This window comes from Balaenoptera acutorostrata, chromosome 10, assembly GCF_949987535.1.
Source record: "Balaenoptera acutorostrata chromosome 10, mBalAcu1.1, whole genome shotgun sequence".
In the NCBI taxonomy this organism is placed as follows: Eukaryota; Metazoa; Chordata; class Mammalia; order Artiodactyla; family Balaenopteridae; genus Balaenoptera; species Balaenoptera acutorostrata.
Window position 1 is genome coordinate 15090127 of NC_080073.1, and position 19270 is coordinate 15109396.

A 19270-nucleotide genomic window follows, 5' to 3' on the forward strand; every position below is an offset into this window, starting at 1 on the left:
AAGAAAAGGACGTACAAAAACAAACCCAAAACAATTAAGAAAATGGTAATAGGAACATACATATTGATAATTACCTTAAATGTGATTGGATTAAATGCTCCAATCAAAAGACACAGGCTCGCAGAATGGATACAAAAACAAGACCTGTATATATGCTATCTACATGAGACCCACTTCAGACCTAGGGACACATACAGACTGAAAGTGAGGGGATGGAAAAAGATATTCCATGCAAATGGAAATCAAAAGAAAGCTGGAGTAGCAATACTCATATCAGATAAAATAGACTTTAAAATAAAGAATGTTACAAGAGACAAGGAAGGACACTACATAATGATCAAGGGATCAGTCCAAGAAGATATAGCAATTATAAATATATATTTACCCAACATAGGAACACCTCAATACATAAGGCAAATGCTAACACCTATAAAAGAGGAAATTGACAATAACACAATAGTAGTGAGGGACTTTAACACCTCACTTACACCAATGGATAGATCATCCAGACAGAAAATAAATAAGGAAACACAAGCTTTAAATGACACAATAGACCAGATAGATTTAATTGATATTCATAGGACATTCCATCCAAAAACAGCAGATTACACTTTCTTCTCAAGTGCACACAGAACATTCTCCAGGATAGATCACATCTTGGGTCACAAATCAATCCTTGGTAAATGGAAGAAAACTGAAATCATATCAAGCATCTTTTCCGACCACCACGCTGTGAGATTAGAAATCAATACAGGGAAGAAAATGTAAAAAACACAAACACATGGAGGCTAAACAGTATGTTACTAAATAACCAAGAGATCACTGAAGAAATCAAAGAGGAAATCAAAAAATAACTAGAGACAAATGACAACAAAAACACGATGACCCAAAACCTATGGGATGCAGCAAAAGCAGTTCTAAGAGGGAAGTTTATAGCAATACAATCCTACCTCAAGAAACAAGAAAAATCTCAAATAAACAATCTAACCTTACACCTAAAGGAACTAGAGAAAGAAGAACAAACAAAACCCAAAGTTAGTAGAAGGAAAGAAATCATAAAGATCAGAGCAGAAATAAATGAAATAGAATCAAAGAAAACAATAGCAAAGATCATTAAAACTAAAAGCTGGTTCTCTGAGAAGATAAACAAAATTGATAAACCTTTAGCCAGACTGATCAAGAAAAAGAGGGCGAACACTCAAATCAATAAAATTAGAAATGAAATGTGAGAAGTTACAACGGACATGGCGGATATACAAAGCATCATAAGAGACTACTACAAACAACTCTATGCCAATAAAATGGACAACCTGGAAGAAATGGACAAATACTTAGAAAGGTATAACCTTCCAAGACTGAACCAGGAAGAAATAAAAACTATGAACAGACCAATCACAAGTAATGAAATTGAAATGTGATTAAAAATCTTCCAGCAAACAAAAGTCCAGGCCCAGATGGCTTCACAGGTGAATTCTGTCAAACCTTTAGAGAAGAGCTAACACCCATCCTTCTCAAACTCTTCCAAAAAATTGCAGAGGAAGGCACACTCCCAAACTCATTCTACAAGGCCACCATCACCCTGATACCAAAACCAGACAAAGATATTACAAATAAAATTAGAGACCAATATCACTGATGAATATAGATGAAAAACCCTCAAAAAATACTAGCAAACAGAATCCAAAAACACATTAAAAGGATCATACACCATGATCAAGTGGGATTTATCCCAGGGATGCAAGGATTCTTCAATATACACAAATCAATCAATGCGATACACCATATTAACAAACTGAAGAATAAAAACCATATGATCATCTCAATAGATGCAGAAAAAGCTTTTGACAAAATTCAACATCCATTTCTGATCAAAAGTCTCCAGAAAGTGGGCATAGAGGGAAGCTACTCAACATAATAAAGGCTATCTACGACAAACCGACAGCCAACATCGTCCTCAATGGTGAAAAACTGAAAACATTTCCTCTAAGATCAGGAACAAGAAAAGGATGTCCACTTTCGCCACTATTATTGAACATAGTTTTGGAAGTCCTAGCCATAGCAGTCAGAGAAGAAAAAGAAATAAAAGGAATACAAATTGGAAAAGAAGAAGTAAAAGTGCCTCTGTTTGCAGATGACATGATACTATACATAATTATCTTACATTATCTTTAGATAATCCTAAAGATGCCACCAGAAAACTACTAGAGCTAATCAATGAATTTGGTAAAGTTGCAGGATACAAAATCAATGCACAGAAATCTCTTACATTCCTATACACTAACAATGAAGGATCAGAAAGAGAAATTAAGGCAACAATCCCATTCACCATTGCAACAAAAAGGATAAAATACATAGGAATAAACCTACCTAAGGAGGTAAAAGACCTGTACTGAGAAAACTAAAAGACACTGATGAAAGAAATCAAAGATGACACAAACAGATGGAGAGTTATACCATGTTCTTGGATGGGAAGAATCAATATTGTGAAAATGACTCTAGTATCCAAAGCAATCTACAGAGTCAATGCAATCCCTATCAAATAACCAATGGCATTTTTTACTGAACTAGAACAAAAAATCTTAAAATTTGTATGGAGATACAAAAGATCCTGAATTGCCAAAGAAATCTTGAGGGAAAAAAATGGAGCTGGAGGAATCAGACTCCCTGAGTTCAGACTATACTACAAAGCTACAGTAATCAAGACAGTATGGTACTGGCACAAAAACAGAAATATAGATCAATGGAACAGGATAGAAAGCCCAGAGATAAACCCACGCACCTGTGGTCAACTAATCTATGACAAAGGAGGCAAGGATATACAATGGAGAAAAGACAGTCTCTTCAATAAATGGTGCTGGGAGAACTGGACAGCTACATGTAAAAGAATGAAATTAGAACACTCCCTAACACCATACACAAAAATAAAGTCAAAATGGATTAGAGACCTAAATGTAAGACCAGACACTATAAAACTCTTAGAGGAAAAGATAGGAAGAACACTCTTAGACATAAATCACAGCAAGATCTTTCTTCACCCACCTCCTAGAGTAATGGAAATAAAAACAAAAATAAACAAATGAGACTTATGAAACTTAGAAGTTTTGCACAGCAAAGGAAAGTATAAACAAGATGAAAAGACATCCCTCAGAATTGGAGAAAATGTCTGCAAAAAATTAACAGAGGATTAATTTTCAAACTATATAAACAGCTCATGCAGCTCAATATTAAAAAAACAAACAACCCAAACAAAAACTGGACAGAATACCTAAACAGACATTTCTCCAAAGAAGACATACAGATGGCCAAGAGGCACATGAAAAGCTGCTCAACATCATTAATTATTAAAGAAATGCAAATCAAAACTACAATGAGGTATCATCTCACACTGGTTAGAATGAGCATCATCAGAAAATCTACAAACAACAAATTCTGGAGAGGGTGTGGAGAACCCTTCTGCACTGTTGGTGGGAATGTAAATTGATACAGCCCCTATGGAGAACAGTATGGAGGTTCCTTAAAAAACTAAAAATAGAATCACATTATGACCCAGCAATCTCACTACTGGGCATATACCCAGAGGAAAACATACTTCAAAAAGACACATGCACCCCAATGTTCATTGCAGCACTATTTACAATAGCCAGGTCATGGAAGCAACCTAAATGCCCATTGACAGACGAATGGATAAAGAAGAAGTAGTACATATATACAATGGAATATTACTCAGCCATAAAAAGGAACAAAATTGGGTCATTTGTAGAGACGTGGTTGGACCTAGAGACTGTCATACAGAGTGAAGTAAGTCAGAGAAAAACAAATATCATATATTAACACATATATGTGGTATGTAGAAAAATGGTACAGATGAAGCAGTTTGCAACACAGAAATAGAGACACAGATGTAGAGAACAACCTTAAAGACACCAAGGGGAGAAACCGGGGGCAAGGGGTGGTGGTGGGATGAATTGCGAGGTTGAGATCGACAAATATACACTAATATGTATAAAACAGATAACTGATAAGAACCTGCCATATAGAAAAAATAAAATAAAATTTAAATTAAAAAATCAATTATCAAAAAAAACCAAAAAATAAAAAAAAGAAACAAAGAGAGAAACCAATATGTGGTCTTAATTGGATCTTGATCTGAGACATAATCAGGGAGATTTGAATGTTGACTGAATTCTACATTATAATCCCTATATTAAGGGATGGTTGTTAATATTCTTTGGTTGTGATGTGGTTTTCTGGTTAGGTGTTTTTCAATGTCTTTATCTTTTAGAGATATATATGAAAATATTTATGGATGATAAGATATAATGTCTGAACTTGTTTCAAAATATGATCAGAGAACTAGAGGGATGGGTGGAAGATTTGAGATTTGCCAGTAGTTCTTTGTTGGAGCTGAGTGAGGGTTCCATAGGAATTCACTATGCTAGTCTCTGCTTTTTTGTATATATTTGGAAGTTTTCATAACAAAGAAAAGTGTTTTTAATGAATGGAAAGGACCCAAAGATGAAGAAGAGTCTAAGCTCTTTGCCAAAGTCCTACTGTCATTTCCAAGAAAGCCTGTTTACTGAAAGTAACACTTTCTATATAAATTTCCCCAAGTAATTATCTTGACAGAATACTTCCCGTTAACACATCTTCTTTCCAAATGTTGTTGAGAATTTCTGAAACACAGGACAAGCGCCCCTTCCACAGGGTTACATTAAGAAGTTTAATTCACAGAAAATACTGTATAAACTCATATGAAACATTAAATTGATGTTTGACCTGTGTATTGTATTTGTTGCTGCTTGTGCAGTCTGAGCCTTTATAAACTTATTCACCCTAATTTCTATAATCTTAGCAGGGAGAGATCTTTCTCATCCTGACACCAAAGACAGAAACCATAATGACAGATTAGTTACACAAAGATGTAAAATTTAGAAGCCTGAAACCAGTGTCTTTTCATAATGAAAGGCATTTGCCAGACATGACAGCAAAAGAGATGAATATTCTTAGTATTTAAAAAAAAAAAAACCTCTTCCCAAGTCAGTCTGTGAGGTGAAAAATAAAACTACCACTGCTATTTTAAAAATCAGCAAAAATTCTGGACAGATGATTTCCGGAAGAAAAGGAACTAATGCAGGACTGCCAGGTACAATATAGGATACCCAGTTAAATTTGAATTTCAGATAAATAACAAATAATTTGGGCCATAATTATGCTAAAACATTACTTGTTGTTTATCTAAACTCCAATTTATGCAATTTACAATTTAGGCAATCCTACATTAGTATTTTTATTTGCCAACTCTGGCAACCCTAACTAATGGCCAATGAATTTGAGAAAATGATTAGCTTCAGCTCTAATTATCAAGGGAGAGCAAGTACAGCAAGAAGAGCAGAGGCCCCACCAGGCAGGGGTGGAAGAAGAACACTGCACCTGCACCCACCTGGCCCACCTGGAGCTCAGGGGAGGAGGCGTGACCTCAGGGCCTCACAAGGGCAGGAGGGAGGTGGCCAGCACTGAGGCAGTGGGGTTCACAAGTTTGTTTGAACAGCCCTGAACATGGTCTTCAGGGGAAAGGAAAAATATGATCAGCAGCTTGGAGCAGAGGACCCCGTGCAGAAGCAACACTTTTATTATTTGCTCTTAAAACTTTGTTGTGATCTATCCAAATGCATTTTTATCTTTTATGGAAAATTTTATGATGTACTATGTAATACTTACAAAAAGGAATTTAAATATCCATGTACTCACCTTCCACTTTAAAAACATAAAACATTACCAACCAATGTTTCTCTCCCTCCTGCCCTCACACCCTAGGTAACTACTATAACCTGAGCTTAAGAATCATCATTGCCTTTAATTTTCACATGTTTTTTACATATGTTTGCACCCCTAAATAAAATACATAGTATAGTTTTCACATACTTTCAACTTTCATGTAAATAGCAGCATAACGTATGTATTCTACAATTTGCCTTTTTTCACCCCACATTTTGATTTTGAAATTGATCCATAATAATGAGTGATGCTTTATGTTAGTCAGTTTCAGGGCTGTGTAATATTCCATTATTTGGATATACCAAAATTTCCATTTCTAGTCCCTGTTGATGGACAGCTTGTTTACAATTTTTGCTACTACCAAAAATTACTGCTGTGAACATCCTTAAACATGTCTCTTGGTATACATTTCAGCGCATTTCTCTAGGGTATATGCCAGAGTGGAATTACAAGCTCAAAGAGTGTGTACAACTTCAACTGTAATTCTACAAAGTGATTGTACTAATTTATATTCCCGCCAGCATCAATAAATACATTTTTTACAGTTAAAAAAAAAAAAAAACACATAGATTCATCCCAGTGTTGTATTTTACACACACACACACACACAAAAGATGACTGAAAGGATGCCATTATCTTGAGTGATAGGATAATGAGTAATATTTATTTTTCTGCATTTCCAAATTTTGTATAATAAATATATACAACTTGCATAATCAGTAAAAAGGGATTAAAATAAGTGATATTCTGTTTGTTTTCAGTTTCCTTCACTGCTATATAATTTGCTGAAGTTATTTAAGAATTTGGTGTAGTTTGCAAATTTTGAACATATTTCATCATCTTTGTGAGTCCACAAGTACCATTTACTTGATGAAAATGAGTAACATTCAGGTAAAGAAGTTGGGACATGTGATTAGAAAATTATGTGAACATGTATATAATATGAGATGTTATTTTTTTCAGGTAGTTTATGAATCCACTGGATAACCTAGAATATATCAACATCTATAACAATAGAGGGATAATTATTCCAAACAAATATGCATTCCTTTTTATGTAGTCCTTTCTGTGTTTCTCACTATATACAGTTTTTTCATTAAAAATTATTTTGGAATTAAATATTTTATTAAATTCTAATGCTCATTTCTCAAGTAAATTCTAAAATTTTAGCCCCCCAAATTGGTAGAGATGGGTATTTAATTGAATTCAAGAACACATGTTAGAATTTTGATTTCACAGTAGCAGGACTCTTCTCTGTCTTGTTTATAGTTGCACTCCAGTACCTGAAGTAGCATCAATCACATACTAAGTATTCAGTCAATATTTGTGGAATTAATGTATTAGTGAAAATCACTGTCTACAATGAACCAGGCACTGAACATACAAAGAGGAACAAGTCAGGGCCCAAGCCTTCAGGAACTCAGATTCTGGGGGAGAACAAAACTGGAATAAATAATTAAACAAAGTAAAATATGGTCCAAACTTCCATGAAAACAAAGTGTTAAAAAAAAATTTTTAAACTATGTTTATAAGACAATAATTATAAATGTATGCATCACATTTTTTCAATCATTTATAAAGATAATATTGAAAAATTTTAGTGTACTGAAATGTTATTTAATTAAACTTGAGAATTCCTTTTACTATTGCTTTATTATCAGTACATTTTATTGAATTATATTATTAGTATTGTAATTAAGTATGTTAAATTATTGATCTGGATTAAACAGAATTTTTGAATAAATTGGGATAATTTCATATACACATAAAAGCATGAAAGAAAATGTTGCCCAGGGGCTAAAACTCTGAGAATAAAAAAAAATACTTTAGGACATCCAAAGATATATTTATAAGTCTTGAAACTTCAATGGCATAAAATGATTTTTTTGTTCTTCCACATTTCTTTGTGGAAAATGACTTTTACCTTTTTTTTTTTAAACATCTTTATTGGAGTATAATTGCTTTACAATGCTGTGTTAGTTTCTGCTTTATAACAAAGTGAATCAGCTATACATATACATGTATCCCCATATCTCCTCCCTCTTGTGTCTCCCTCCTCCCACCCTCCCTATCCCACCCCTCTAGGTGGTCACAAAGCACTGAGCTGATCTCCCTGTGCTATGTGGCTGCTTCCCACTAGCTAGCTATTTTACATTTGGTAGTGTATATATACCCATGCCACTCTCTCACTTCGTCCCAGCTTACCCTTCCCTCTCCCCGTGTCATACAGAGTGAAGTAAGTCAGAAAGAGAAAAACAAATACCGTATGCTAACACATATATATGGAGTCTAAAAAAAAACAAATGGTTCTGAAGAACCTAGGAGCGGGACAGGAATAAAGACACAGATGTAGAGAATGGACTTGAGGACTTTTACCTTTTAAGTGAAGAAGTCACTAATGGTAAAATAAATTGGCTCAAGTATTGTGCAGATGATGGACGTGTGTGTGTAAATGTATGAAAACTTCTATTTGGGTTTCTATGTTGAACCACACAGGGCAAATAGGTTATTTTTCTTTTAAATTCCATTCTCTCTTTTTCTATAAGAAAGCTGTTTCTGTCATTGCATAATCACTCTGAACATCTTACAACAATAGATGAAACTAGAGTGAAGTCAGCTGAGACAGTTTTCCCCATCAAAGTGCCCTATAGCTTGAAAGGAAGAAGCAGATAGAGGCCTCATTCTCTTGTCTACAAACCATATAGACACAGTTGGCACAAAATAACATATCGGCATCTCTGAAAAACATGTATATTATTTTAAGAGAACTTAATTTTAAGAGAACTCTTGAATACACACTTTTGTGTTAATTTAGATATAGGAATGTCAGAATTAGCATACCTGTCAGCACCACAGATTCACAATTAAGCGTGTTTAAGAATTTGCTAACAATATTAAATGCCTAGAAAACATCTTAACGTTACATATTTGAAAAAAACTTTCCTTCTATCAAACCTTGAGTAACTATAAGCTTTTCATCTCAATAAAACTTGAAGGAATTTCTTTAATTTACTCATATCAGCCGATAGAAAATTAGCAGCATATCTGCTTTCTGACCTCTTTCATTTGCTGCTCTTTACTAATTGGAGAAATTTGATGGATGCCAGAGAGGAAAATTAGGTTCTTTGGCTAAGAGCTCTATTCCAACAAGTGTAATGCACTCCTGACATTTACAAAGATACCATTAAAATTCTCTATATACAGCTCCTTACACAGCCCTGTCAGTCATGCAAATGTAATAGAAGCCAAATAAATTAAACTTTGAAATAATAAAATAAAAGTATTGAAAGTAACGTGTCCATATTGGCTTTTTTACACACAAGAGTGAGAAATTACTAGAAACTTTGCAAAATATCATATTTGAGTCTTTCCTTCCTGCCTTAAAAGGAGACTTTTAAAGAGCTTTTAAAACACTTCCAACCCAATATTCTCACTTTAATCAGCAGAAGCCACCTAAAGGAAGAATGGTCTGTTTAGCACTCAGCTTTACTGTGTCATTAGGAATTGCTGTGATAAAAAACATTTTCAATAATTGCCGCTACATTTTAAGAATTTGCACATCATTAAATTTAAAGAATTAATATAGCTGCCACTCCCAAAGAATATATAAACGTTCAGCTTTTCTAACTAAATTCTAGAGTATTACCTAGCATAGTTTCTTATTGAATGAACTGTCCTTTTGGACTGAATCAGACACTAGTAAGTCAATGTTTGTGGAACCAATGGAAACACAAATACAGCTGGCTTTAACCATTTCTTGTTAGATAATGTGAGGATCTAGCGAATTACTTAAAAATTAAGGAAAATAACCATCTTTAATTTCTGTGAAAAATCTATTTTTAAAGCTCAGAATTGTGGCTTCCCTGGTGGCGCAGTGGTTAAGAGTCCGCCTGCCAATGCAAGGGACACGGGTTTGAACCCTGGTCCGGGAGGATCCCACATGCCGTGGAGCAACTAAGCCCGTGTGCCACAACTACTGAGCCTGTGCTCTAGAGCCTATGAGCCACAACTGCTGGAGCCCGCGCCTGGAGCCCATGCTACGAGACGGGAGAGGCCACCACAGTGAGAGGCTCGCACATCACAGCAAAGAGTAGCCCCCGCTCACCGCAACTGGAGAAAGCAACCCCGCGCACAGCAACGAAGACCCAACGCAGCCAAAAATAAATAAATAAAATTAATTTAAAAAAAAAACAACTCAGAATTAACTTTCAGCTTAATATTTTGGAATGAGTATATGCCTCCACCCCTAACGTACCATTGAATTGATCCAAAACATACCAAAAGAAATATATGAAATCATAGAGGGCCAGGAAGAAAAAAAACAGTAAGCCAGAAATTTGATGACTTTCTAAAAGATGGAAAGCAGTTGGGGAAAATTCGAGTCAAGGTGGAAGTATATGATATTATGCACAATAATGAGAAATTTATCATTTCCACCACGGATGCATAAAATACTATCTAATATACTTTAAAACAAATATAAAAATGTATATAACCAAGGTTGTAAATGAAAACAAAAAATGCTCAGGGAACCAAAAATGAAGAGGAAACTCAAACGTAGACTGGTGAGGAGGTGGTAAAGCTAAAATAATTCAAGGCGAAAAGGACCGTGCATGAAACAGGGAATCTTGAAGGATTCTGCTTATCTGGTGGAAAAAGAGTCTCTCATAGGTAGCCAGAATACCAAGTTTATCCCAAGCTTGGTTGTAGGGCTCAAATTTATTCCATCTGCATGGTGAGGTAATTTTAGGCCAAAAAGTTAACATAGAAAGTAGTCCAAAACGGGGAAATTATAGAGCCACCCTAGAGGCAGAAGTGGAGCAATGTTATACAGAAGAATCTTCTACTCACATGATGCTGGTCTCTTATGGAAAGCAACATCTGCTGAAGATGAATTTGCCATAAAAGGAAATCATAAACACCAGAAAGAATGAGCCACCATGAGGGAAATCCAGCAGACACAAGTAATGGAATAATTTTCTCTAAAAATGAAAACTAGTTGAACAATCAAAATTCAACTTTAAAATAAGCTTAGTTAAAAATATGGGAAGCAGTTTAAAAATAAAATGAAAATAAAATGGTAGAAAGGCAGACACTGGGTAAAATATCTTGGAGAAAATTTAAACAAGTCATGATCCTGTTTGTGAAGAGGATTTATATATTATCTCTAGCCTTTTTAGAAAATATAAAGTTATATTTTATGTTAGAATATTTATGTTCACTAAAATGTGATAGAGTATCCAATTTTTAAGCTAGTAAAAAATATATAAATAATATATTTATCAATCCAATAAAAGGCAGTAAACAATAAATACAATAAAATAAACTGTTGAAATTATCTCTGGGAAGTGGGACTAGAAATGTGTAGGAAGGTATTTTTATTTTACTATCTTTGCTGTAGTTTCAAATTTCATTACTGTTGTTTCGAGGTGCATGTATTACTTTTTTAGGACATTAAAATTTTAATTAAAAAATAAAAAGCCCTTAGTAACAACAGGAAAGAAATGCATAAGCATTTTGTCATGGCCTTCCTTGGTGAAAGGAATTATGGCTTTTTAAAAAATGTTTTTCTGTGCATTGCATTCATAATCAGAAAATTAAATAAATCTTTTTTCTTGATCAGGCCTGACTGTTTGGTCTATGCAGAAATATCACTTCTATTTTTAAGCTATATGGATCTTAGGGCCAGCATCTCTAAATCTTCTCTCAATGCTCCCTGAGCTCTATTTTCATATCTTATTGTGATTTACACCTCCAAATTTAATTGTCTACTAAATACCCAATATAATTGAATAGATGATTGTAATTTTCATTCGTTTCATTGTTTTGTATTATTTGTCCCAATTGATCCCAAAGCTTGTAGACAAATGTTATAGTAGTGATACTAACATAAAAACAATTAAACAACTAATACAAAGAGTACTTATTAATTTCAAGGCTTTCTTCCAGGTGTTTTCACATATTAACCTATTTAATCCTCTTGCTAATACTTTGAAGTCAGTACTATTATTCTCTCCATTAGGGATGGGGAAACTGAGCTAAAGAGAGGCTAAGTAACTCACTTAAGGCAACAAAGCTATTCTGTACTGGATGTAGAGAAGAGCAGGTATATAGCTGATGGGTGGCACTTCAGCTCAAGTGGCCTGCCTTCAGAATCCTGCTTATCACTTTATACCCATGCAGAGAATGGCACTTAATGGAACATGTTTTACCAGTAAGATCACTCATTTTTTACTTCATAGGATACATGATTATTTTATTGCTTCTTTCAAAAATATCAATACCTAAGTAATTTCATTCATTTATTCATTTAATTGAAAACCAATTATGTGTAAGTTTTATACCCACTCTACTACCATAAAATATTTGAGAGTGCTAATTTTGATTCATGCTACTAGGACGCAAATTCACTGTAAATTACCTTAGGATTCATTGCAGGATAGTTAAGTAAGCCATAGACTTCATCATGAAAGACTAATACGAGATCAAAAGAATGCCCAATGACTGTGGGTTGTTGTTTTTTTTTTTTTTTCTCTAGTATGCCCTGTGTTATGCCTTTACTATAACAAGTATTTAATACTAGAATACATAGTGCACATGAAATCAATTTTACCTAAAACAGCTCTTGTCAATATGAATGAGAATAATTTAGTTTCTAATTTTCTAATGAAATTTCCACTTAAAAGAATTTTCCCCAACTGAAAGATTTTTACTTAAAGTTCCTTAAAGAGATTTCTATTCCTCATTTATTCTGCAGAAACAAGGAAGAAAGAAAAACATGATGGTGGTGGGATACAAAAACAAAGCAAAAAACCCTCTGTTTTCAATGAAAAATGTGAGTAGAGGTTACCCCAAAACACAGACTCTGAAGCACATTTCCATCACTGCCAAAGTCTGAAGAAACATGGACCTAAGCGGGGGTGCATCAGGGAAAAGTGACAGTTACTTTCTCCTTCTCTTACTTTTAGGAGAATGCAGTTTGTCCCCAAACCCTCTAGCTTATACACCCTGCCCACACAGGTGAACAGCCCCCCCACTGTCAGCATCCCCACCACAGTATACATGATTCTACAATTTGTTACAATTGGTGAACGTATATTGTTACATTACCATCACCCCAAACCCACAGTTCATATTAGGGTTCATTCTTGGTGTTGTACATTCTGTGGGTTATGACAAATATATAATGACATGTATCTACTATTATAGTATCATAGAAAATTGTTTCAGTGCCCTAAAAATCATCTGTGCTCTGCTTATTCATATTTCATGCCTATATTTTGAAAGGAAAAGAAGATCGTGGGGTGGGGAGAACAAAGGGAAATGCAGTTAAAAAACATAAATCTCAAGAAGAATCAGCCCCAGCTTGGGGAAAGTGCTTAGTTACTCTTACATAGATTTAATATCTTCTGCATATATTTTTAAAAAGAAAATCAAAGTGAACTGAAAAAGTATAAAATTAAAAATAATTTGGATAATATGATAGATATTGAAGACAGACAAATGAGATCCAACATGCCCATAATTGGTGATCCTGAAGAAAAGAAGCAATATAAAAACCATCTCCCCATTCTCTGGGAAAAAATTAAATACATAGTGTAACAATAAAAAATTTTGAAATAAAAGAACCTCAAATCAGTGGAGTACACCATATTCAAGCAAAGTTGATGAAGACCCACCAACTTCAGAACATATTCTGGCAAACACAAACAGACAAACAAGAATCATGTGGACATCCATCACAATAAAAGCAAGTTGTATACAAGGATGAAAATTTCAAACATATCTAAAAACCACTGGGCAGCACCATTCAGTATGGGAAGTGTCCTCAGCTTTGTTTATAAATATTTACAAATTTCTGAAGGAAAAAATAAGTTTGATTCAAGAAAGATAACTTGTCTTTCATGTATAAGGCAAATGGAATAAACAGTCTATCTAAGCACAGAGAAAATACAGCACCTATGACAGTTTCTTTGGTGGAGGGGTACTACTTAACAGGGACCTCCAACAACCTGAGAAATAATTCAAAATAAAGAATACAGGAATGGTGAATTGATCAATTGGTAAGGACTGAATCCTTTCAAATTTGAAATAAGTCCAAACCAAGAGTGTAGGAATTAAGCCAGGATGTAAATACTGTAAATCTCAATAATGTAAAACTGATAATATAATTAAAATTCAGGTGGTATGTGTAAGGGAGATAATCATAAAGTACATGTGCTAATTTCTTTATCACAACAAGGACTTATAAGAGATTGTTTAATAGTTAAACATGCATTCTAAAAATGAGTTGAAACTATTAACATTTTCATAATTGTTGTTCTTAACTCTAAGGTAATTTTTCTGGAACTAATCTCTCTGTTGCAAAGAAATGAATACCCAAAATTTAGTCATTTCTTCAGTTTCATATCAGCTCCTTTTTTTTTCTGCTTAATCCAAATCTAAAATTAAATTCAGTACCTTTTTTAAAGAGTAGGGTAAAATCATATCCTTTTAAAAAAATCTATCTATGGATCTATCTATCAATCATCGATCATGTTATTTAAATTCTTCTTATTTGTAAAAAAAAAAAATTAAATATGTACGGTAAGAAATCGTTCTTACCAAAGTCTTTCTCTTTCTCATTTAGGCATTGGCATTGGATGTCTCCAGTGATAGTCTTTAAATTTCATGGTTGTTATTTATGAGTGTTGAGATTTCTTTTTCAAACTTTTATGCTTGAGTTATTTTTAATGAGTATAGCTTCTGCTACTGCATTCTAAATAACATGATGTTAAATACATAAAAGAATAATTTCATAACCTTCCTCCACTAAAATAATTTAAAAGGTACAAATTTACTTTTGTACTACTGAGTATTTTATTTGTCAGAAAAATTAAGTATGCAAACAATATATGTCACATGCTTTTTACAAGATAATTAATTTGTTTTGTCTAAGTTTGTACCAAATATGTAATAATTTTCTATATGACAATGTAAATTCTTTTTATTAAGGAAAGTTACATGGAGAATTAAAAAAAAAAACTATTCTGGTACTTCACTAGCAATGTTCAAAGAAGTAATGCACAGTAGTTGATGGGCTTTTTTTTTTTTTTTTTTGCTAAGATGTGATAAGTTATGCATTTATATAACCTCATATAAAGCCTTATATAAAAGTTTGCAGATTTATATATTTGAAATCTTTGGACTGCATAGCCATGTTGTTGCTTTAAAAAAAAAATCACTGAAGCATCAAAGATAAAATGACTGTATTTCTGTTTGTTATACACATCTTGTCAGTATTTTTGTATGTATCTGTTTGTTTTGTGAATTTGTGTAGGTTTATACGTGTGTGAAAGAAGGGAGGGTCAAGGGAGAGTGTGCTTAAATGTCTCTTTTTTTTATATAAAATACAATGCACATAAATTGGTAGTCTTTAAAAACAATAATCAAAAAAAGATGATAAACCCATGAGGCAAATGAAAATTGTTCAAAACAAGCAATTCAGTATTCAACATATGGCTTCTTTTTTTTATAAAGACCTTTGAAAAACATTGCCACTTTAGATAAGATTATGAATACCTCATTTTCTGAATTGATTCTGTGTAATTCTACTGTTCTCCCTATTTTTTCCTCTTCTATTTAGTCATTCTGTGAATGTTTCTCAGAGGACATAGTCAAGATGCTGATTATTTAAACATAAGTAGTTTACAATTGGAGAAGCAAAACTGTGAATTCCAATTTCCCCCCAAACCCCCAATGTTGACAATATTCCATTAACATAATGGGTTATATGTGGCTAATCTCAGAGCTCTTAAAAGTTTTATTCCCAAGTCATCAACTTTTGAAACTTTCCATAAAGTATTATACATACCTTAACACTGACAAGCTTAACTATTATAAATGGAAGCTCCAGAAGCTATTATCTAGAAGCTACATAAGAGGCAAAATACCAGATAAATTTGGTGAGCTCGTGTGACCTCCAGTCTTGCTCTGCTCCCCTAACTAAAACCCTCCCCCAGGAAACTTTTTATAAACATTCCTTTAAATCATCCGTTGGACACTGTAAACCCCACCCCTTTACCCTTTGATGAAAAAAATTTAGCAATCACATTTTCCCTTTTGCCATTACAGAAAGGGCATGAAGCCATCTGAAAGTACCAGAATTAGCACTGTCATCCCATCTTGCCCATTAGTTTTACTGCAGCAAAGACTAGTGAAACACTGAAAAATATACCTGTAGTCTCTTTCCCTGGTTTGATCCTAAGCTCCTCCGAATACAGATTCAATACATTTTCTTTCACAGGAATAAATGCATTTTAAGCATCAGCATCATAGAAACACAGCATAAATAAAGCAGAGACTTCTCCCCCAACCCCAGCTTTTACCTGTTATGCTAATACAAAGACATTGAAAGGAAGAAAAGCTGCAGCTTGCCCAGCAATATTCTCATTGCAGCAGACAGCACAATTCTGTACTTACAGATCTTGCCAGGGAAATGTCTCGGGATCTTTACAATTTTTCTGCAGAACTCTGTTTCAAGCTCTCAGCCAGGCATGCTGTGCATCCAGGCAGAACCAAGCCGTATGGAATGTCTATGCAGCTGGGAGATAATGGGACTCTTTTTCCCAGCTGGGACCGCAAGCCTTTTATCCACTGAGTACTGCGTGGCTCTTCTCTGGTCTTAAGCATAAAACACGCTTCTCTCCTGCTGCATTCCTGACGGAACCTAGACAATTAGTTCTTGAGGCACATGTGCAAATCTCCCGTTTGGAATATTCAAGAGGAAAATTCTCCCTACATTGAAAAGCCAGTTCTATCTTCATCATCCTTCACAGAATCAGAGAATGCTGAGAGCAGCTGCCATTCCAGTGGCATGAAAGATTAAATTCACCCTCCTCTTTTTTTGACTAGAGATAGTCACTCCTGTTGGGTCGTCAGAAAATCTCTCTTATTGAAAACTGGGTCAGGCTAACTACTTATTAGGTTTCCAACAGGAAAAGAAGTAAATTTTTTTCTTCCTATGGTTTCACTGCATTGTCATTTGCAAGCAAAGATTAAGCTGGTCAAGGGTCTGCCCTAATTTAGACTATATTCAAACGTAAGCTTTCTTAAGCTTTCATGCCTGTAGCTCCTGCGACTTGTTAGGGTGAAGAGAAAAGGGAAATAAAACCCAAGGATCTTATGCACTGTCACTGAATCCTTTCTAAACCATAATTTTAAAATACGTGCATGAGGCTTCTAAAAGACAGGTAAGCACATAAAGAAAGTAAAGGCCAAAAGAGTATAGCTGCTCTCTCAGGTTACATATGTATAATCTCCTGAGGCCGAGAGCCACTGTATATGTGTTTGCAAAACAACTCTGTAAGGAAAAGAATGCTGTTTGTGTTTCACATCCAGCCCTTCAACTAAACTTTTTAATATGTTTGAGTTTTGCTATTGCTTTTGAAGGGAGTAACAGCTTGTTGAATAAAAGCTAAGAAATAGGAAGACCACCTGCATGCAGAGACACCAACAGATACACACATGGCTACAACATGAGAGCAGAAAAATTGCTTGGGCTTATTTTCATGTTGTAATAAAAAGAAATTGCACTTTTTACATCTTAAAGTAAATAGATACTGGGAAGATGAAATCCACAAATCAAATATGGTATCTTTCAGACTCAGTTTTCTTTTATCTGTTGAGCCAGAAGGTTTCTATGACTGCGTGTTATGACTACATTCTATGGATTTCTATGATTACATTCTTCTGTAAATATGTCAGTCACATACCTCATTTCTACACAGGGTCTAACAAACATCATAGGGAGGTTTAGAGAGGAGTTAATGCTTCATAACACTAGGTAAGCTCAAAATGGTCTGTACTATTCTTCTAATTCATGGGGAGGCAAATTGGAAGAATTATTTTATAGGGATGTTTGTCTTAGTTGAACCTCAAAACTTTTTAAGTTAAAGGCATCTCTCTCTTTTGAAGTCAAAATGTTGTTTATTTATAAAAATTCCAACATGCTGAATTTTTCTGAGGATGTATGAGAAAAATAGTCATAATGTAGTAAGTTTTTCCATGAAGAGGAATTCATTTAGTTTAAAGGACACCCCTTGACTCACATCCCTAATGCTTCTGCCCCATATTCAAAGACAGCTAATTGCTTTACTTCCTATTTCCCGGAGAAGGGAATAAAAATCAGAAGAGGGCTCTAGTAGCTCCTCCTACTGCATCTAATTACACACTTGCACCTGTACCCATAGACTCTGCCTTCACTTCTGCTTCTGTGTGTGAACCATGCTCCTTCCTCAGGCCAGGCCCTCCACTGTGTTCTAGTTACTGTGCTCTCTTACATATTCAAACACTGTTCCAGCTACTTGTCCCCCTTTTCAGAATCACCAGTTCTGTCTTTTTTAAAGCACCTTGAATGAATTGTCTATACTCATGGTCTTCAAATCATCCTCTTTCTTTCTCCCTTGAATCCAACTTTATTGGCTTTTTCTCCCCACTGTTCCCTGTCTCACTAGCTGTTCCTGCTCAGAAACTTTTGCTGGTATCTTCTCATCTTCCTAATCTTTAATCACTGGCAGCATCAAAGTTTTAAATTAAGGTCTGTACACTAAAAACTATAAAGGAGTACTGAGAGAAATCGAATAAGTAAAGAAATATACCATGTTCATGGACTAGAAAACTCAATATTTTTAAGAGGTCAGTTGTCTACAAATAGGTCTTTAGATTTGAAATAATTCTAATCAAAATCTCAGCTAGTTTTCTTGTGGCAGTTGTCAAGTGATGATAAAATTTCTATAGAATGAAAATAGCTAAGAAAAGTAAAATCAAAATGATAAAGAACAAAATTGGAGAAATTATACTCTGATTTTACCACTTACTACTACCCTAAAGTGATCAAAGCAGTGTAGTATTGGCAGGATAGTTCAACAGAACATAATAGAGTGTCTAAAAATAGAACCACACTTATATGATCAATTGATTTTAGACAAAGGTGCCAAGATAATTCAATGATGAAAGCATCATATTTCAATAAATGGTGTTTAAACAAATGGATATTTATTTGGAATAAATTAACCTTGACCCACCATACATACACATACAAAAAAAGGATCACAAACCTAAAAGTAAAATTTGAAATGGATCACAGACCTAAAAGTAAAATTTTAAAACTTCTAAAAGAAAATATACAAGTTATTGGGCTAGGCAAAGATTTCTTAGGACACACACATACATACACATTTATACACAATAACACAAAACATAGCAAAAAATAGAAATATTGGGCTTTGTCAAAATGGAAAATGATCTTTGAAATATATCATTAAGGAATTTTTACAACTCAATAACAAGAAGACAACCAACTAAAAATTTTTTTTAAATATATAAACGGACAATTCACCAAAGATATGTGAATATCATTTAAGCACATAAAAAAAAGGTGCTCAACATCATTATTCATCAGGAAAAATGCAAATTAAAACTGCAGTGAAATACCACTGCACACCTGTTAGAAAGA

The 19270-nt window shown here is 34.2% G+C and overlaps 1 protein-coding gene across 1 annotated transcript in view; it reads right to left on the reverse strand.

Moving 5' to 3' along the window:
• The window catches only part of CNTN6 (contactin 6), a 290431-nt gene extending 274105 nt beyond the window's left edge, over positions 1-16326 (reverse strand). The window contains exon 1 of the mRNA XM_057555124.1: positions 16237-16326. The gene's annotated coding sequence lies outside the window, so the exon portion shown is untranslated. The remainder of the gene's footprint in view (positions 1-16236) is intronic.
• Positions 16327-19270: the final 2944 nt, after the last annotated feature.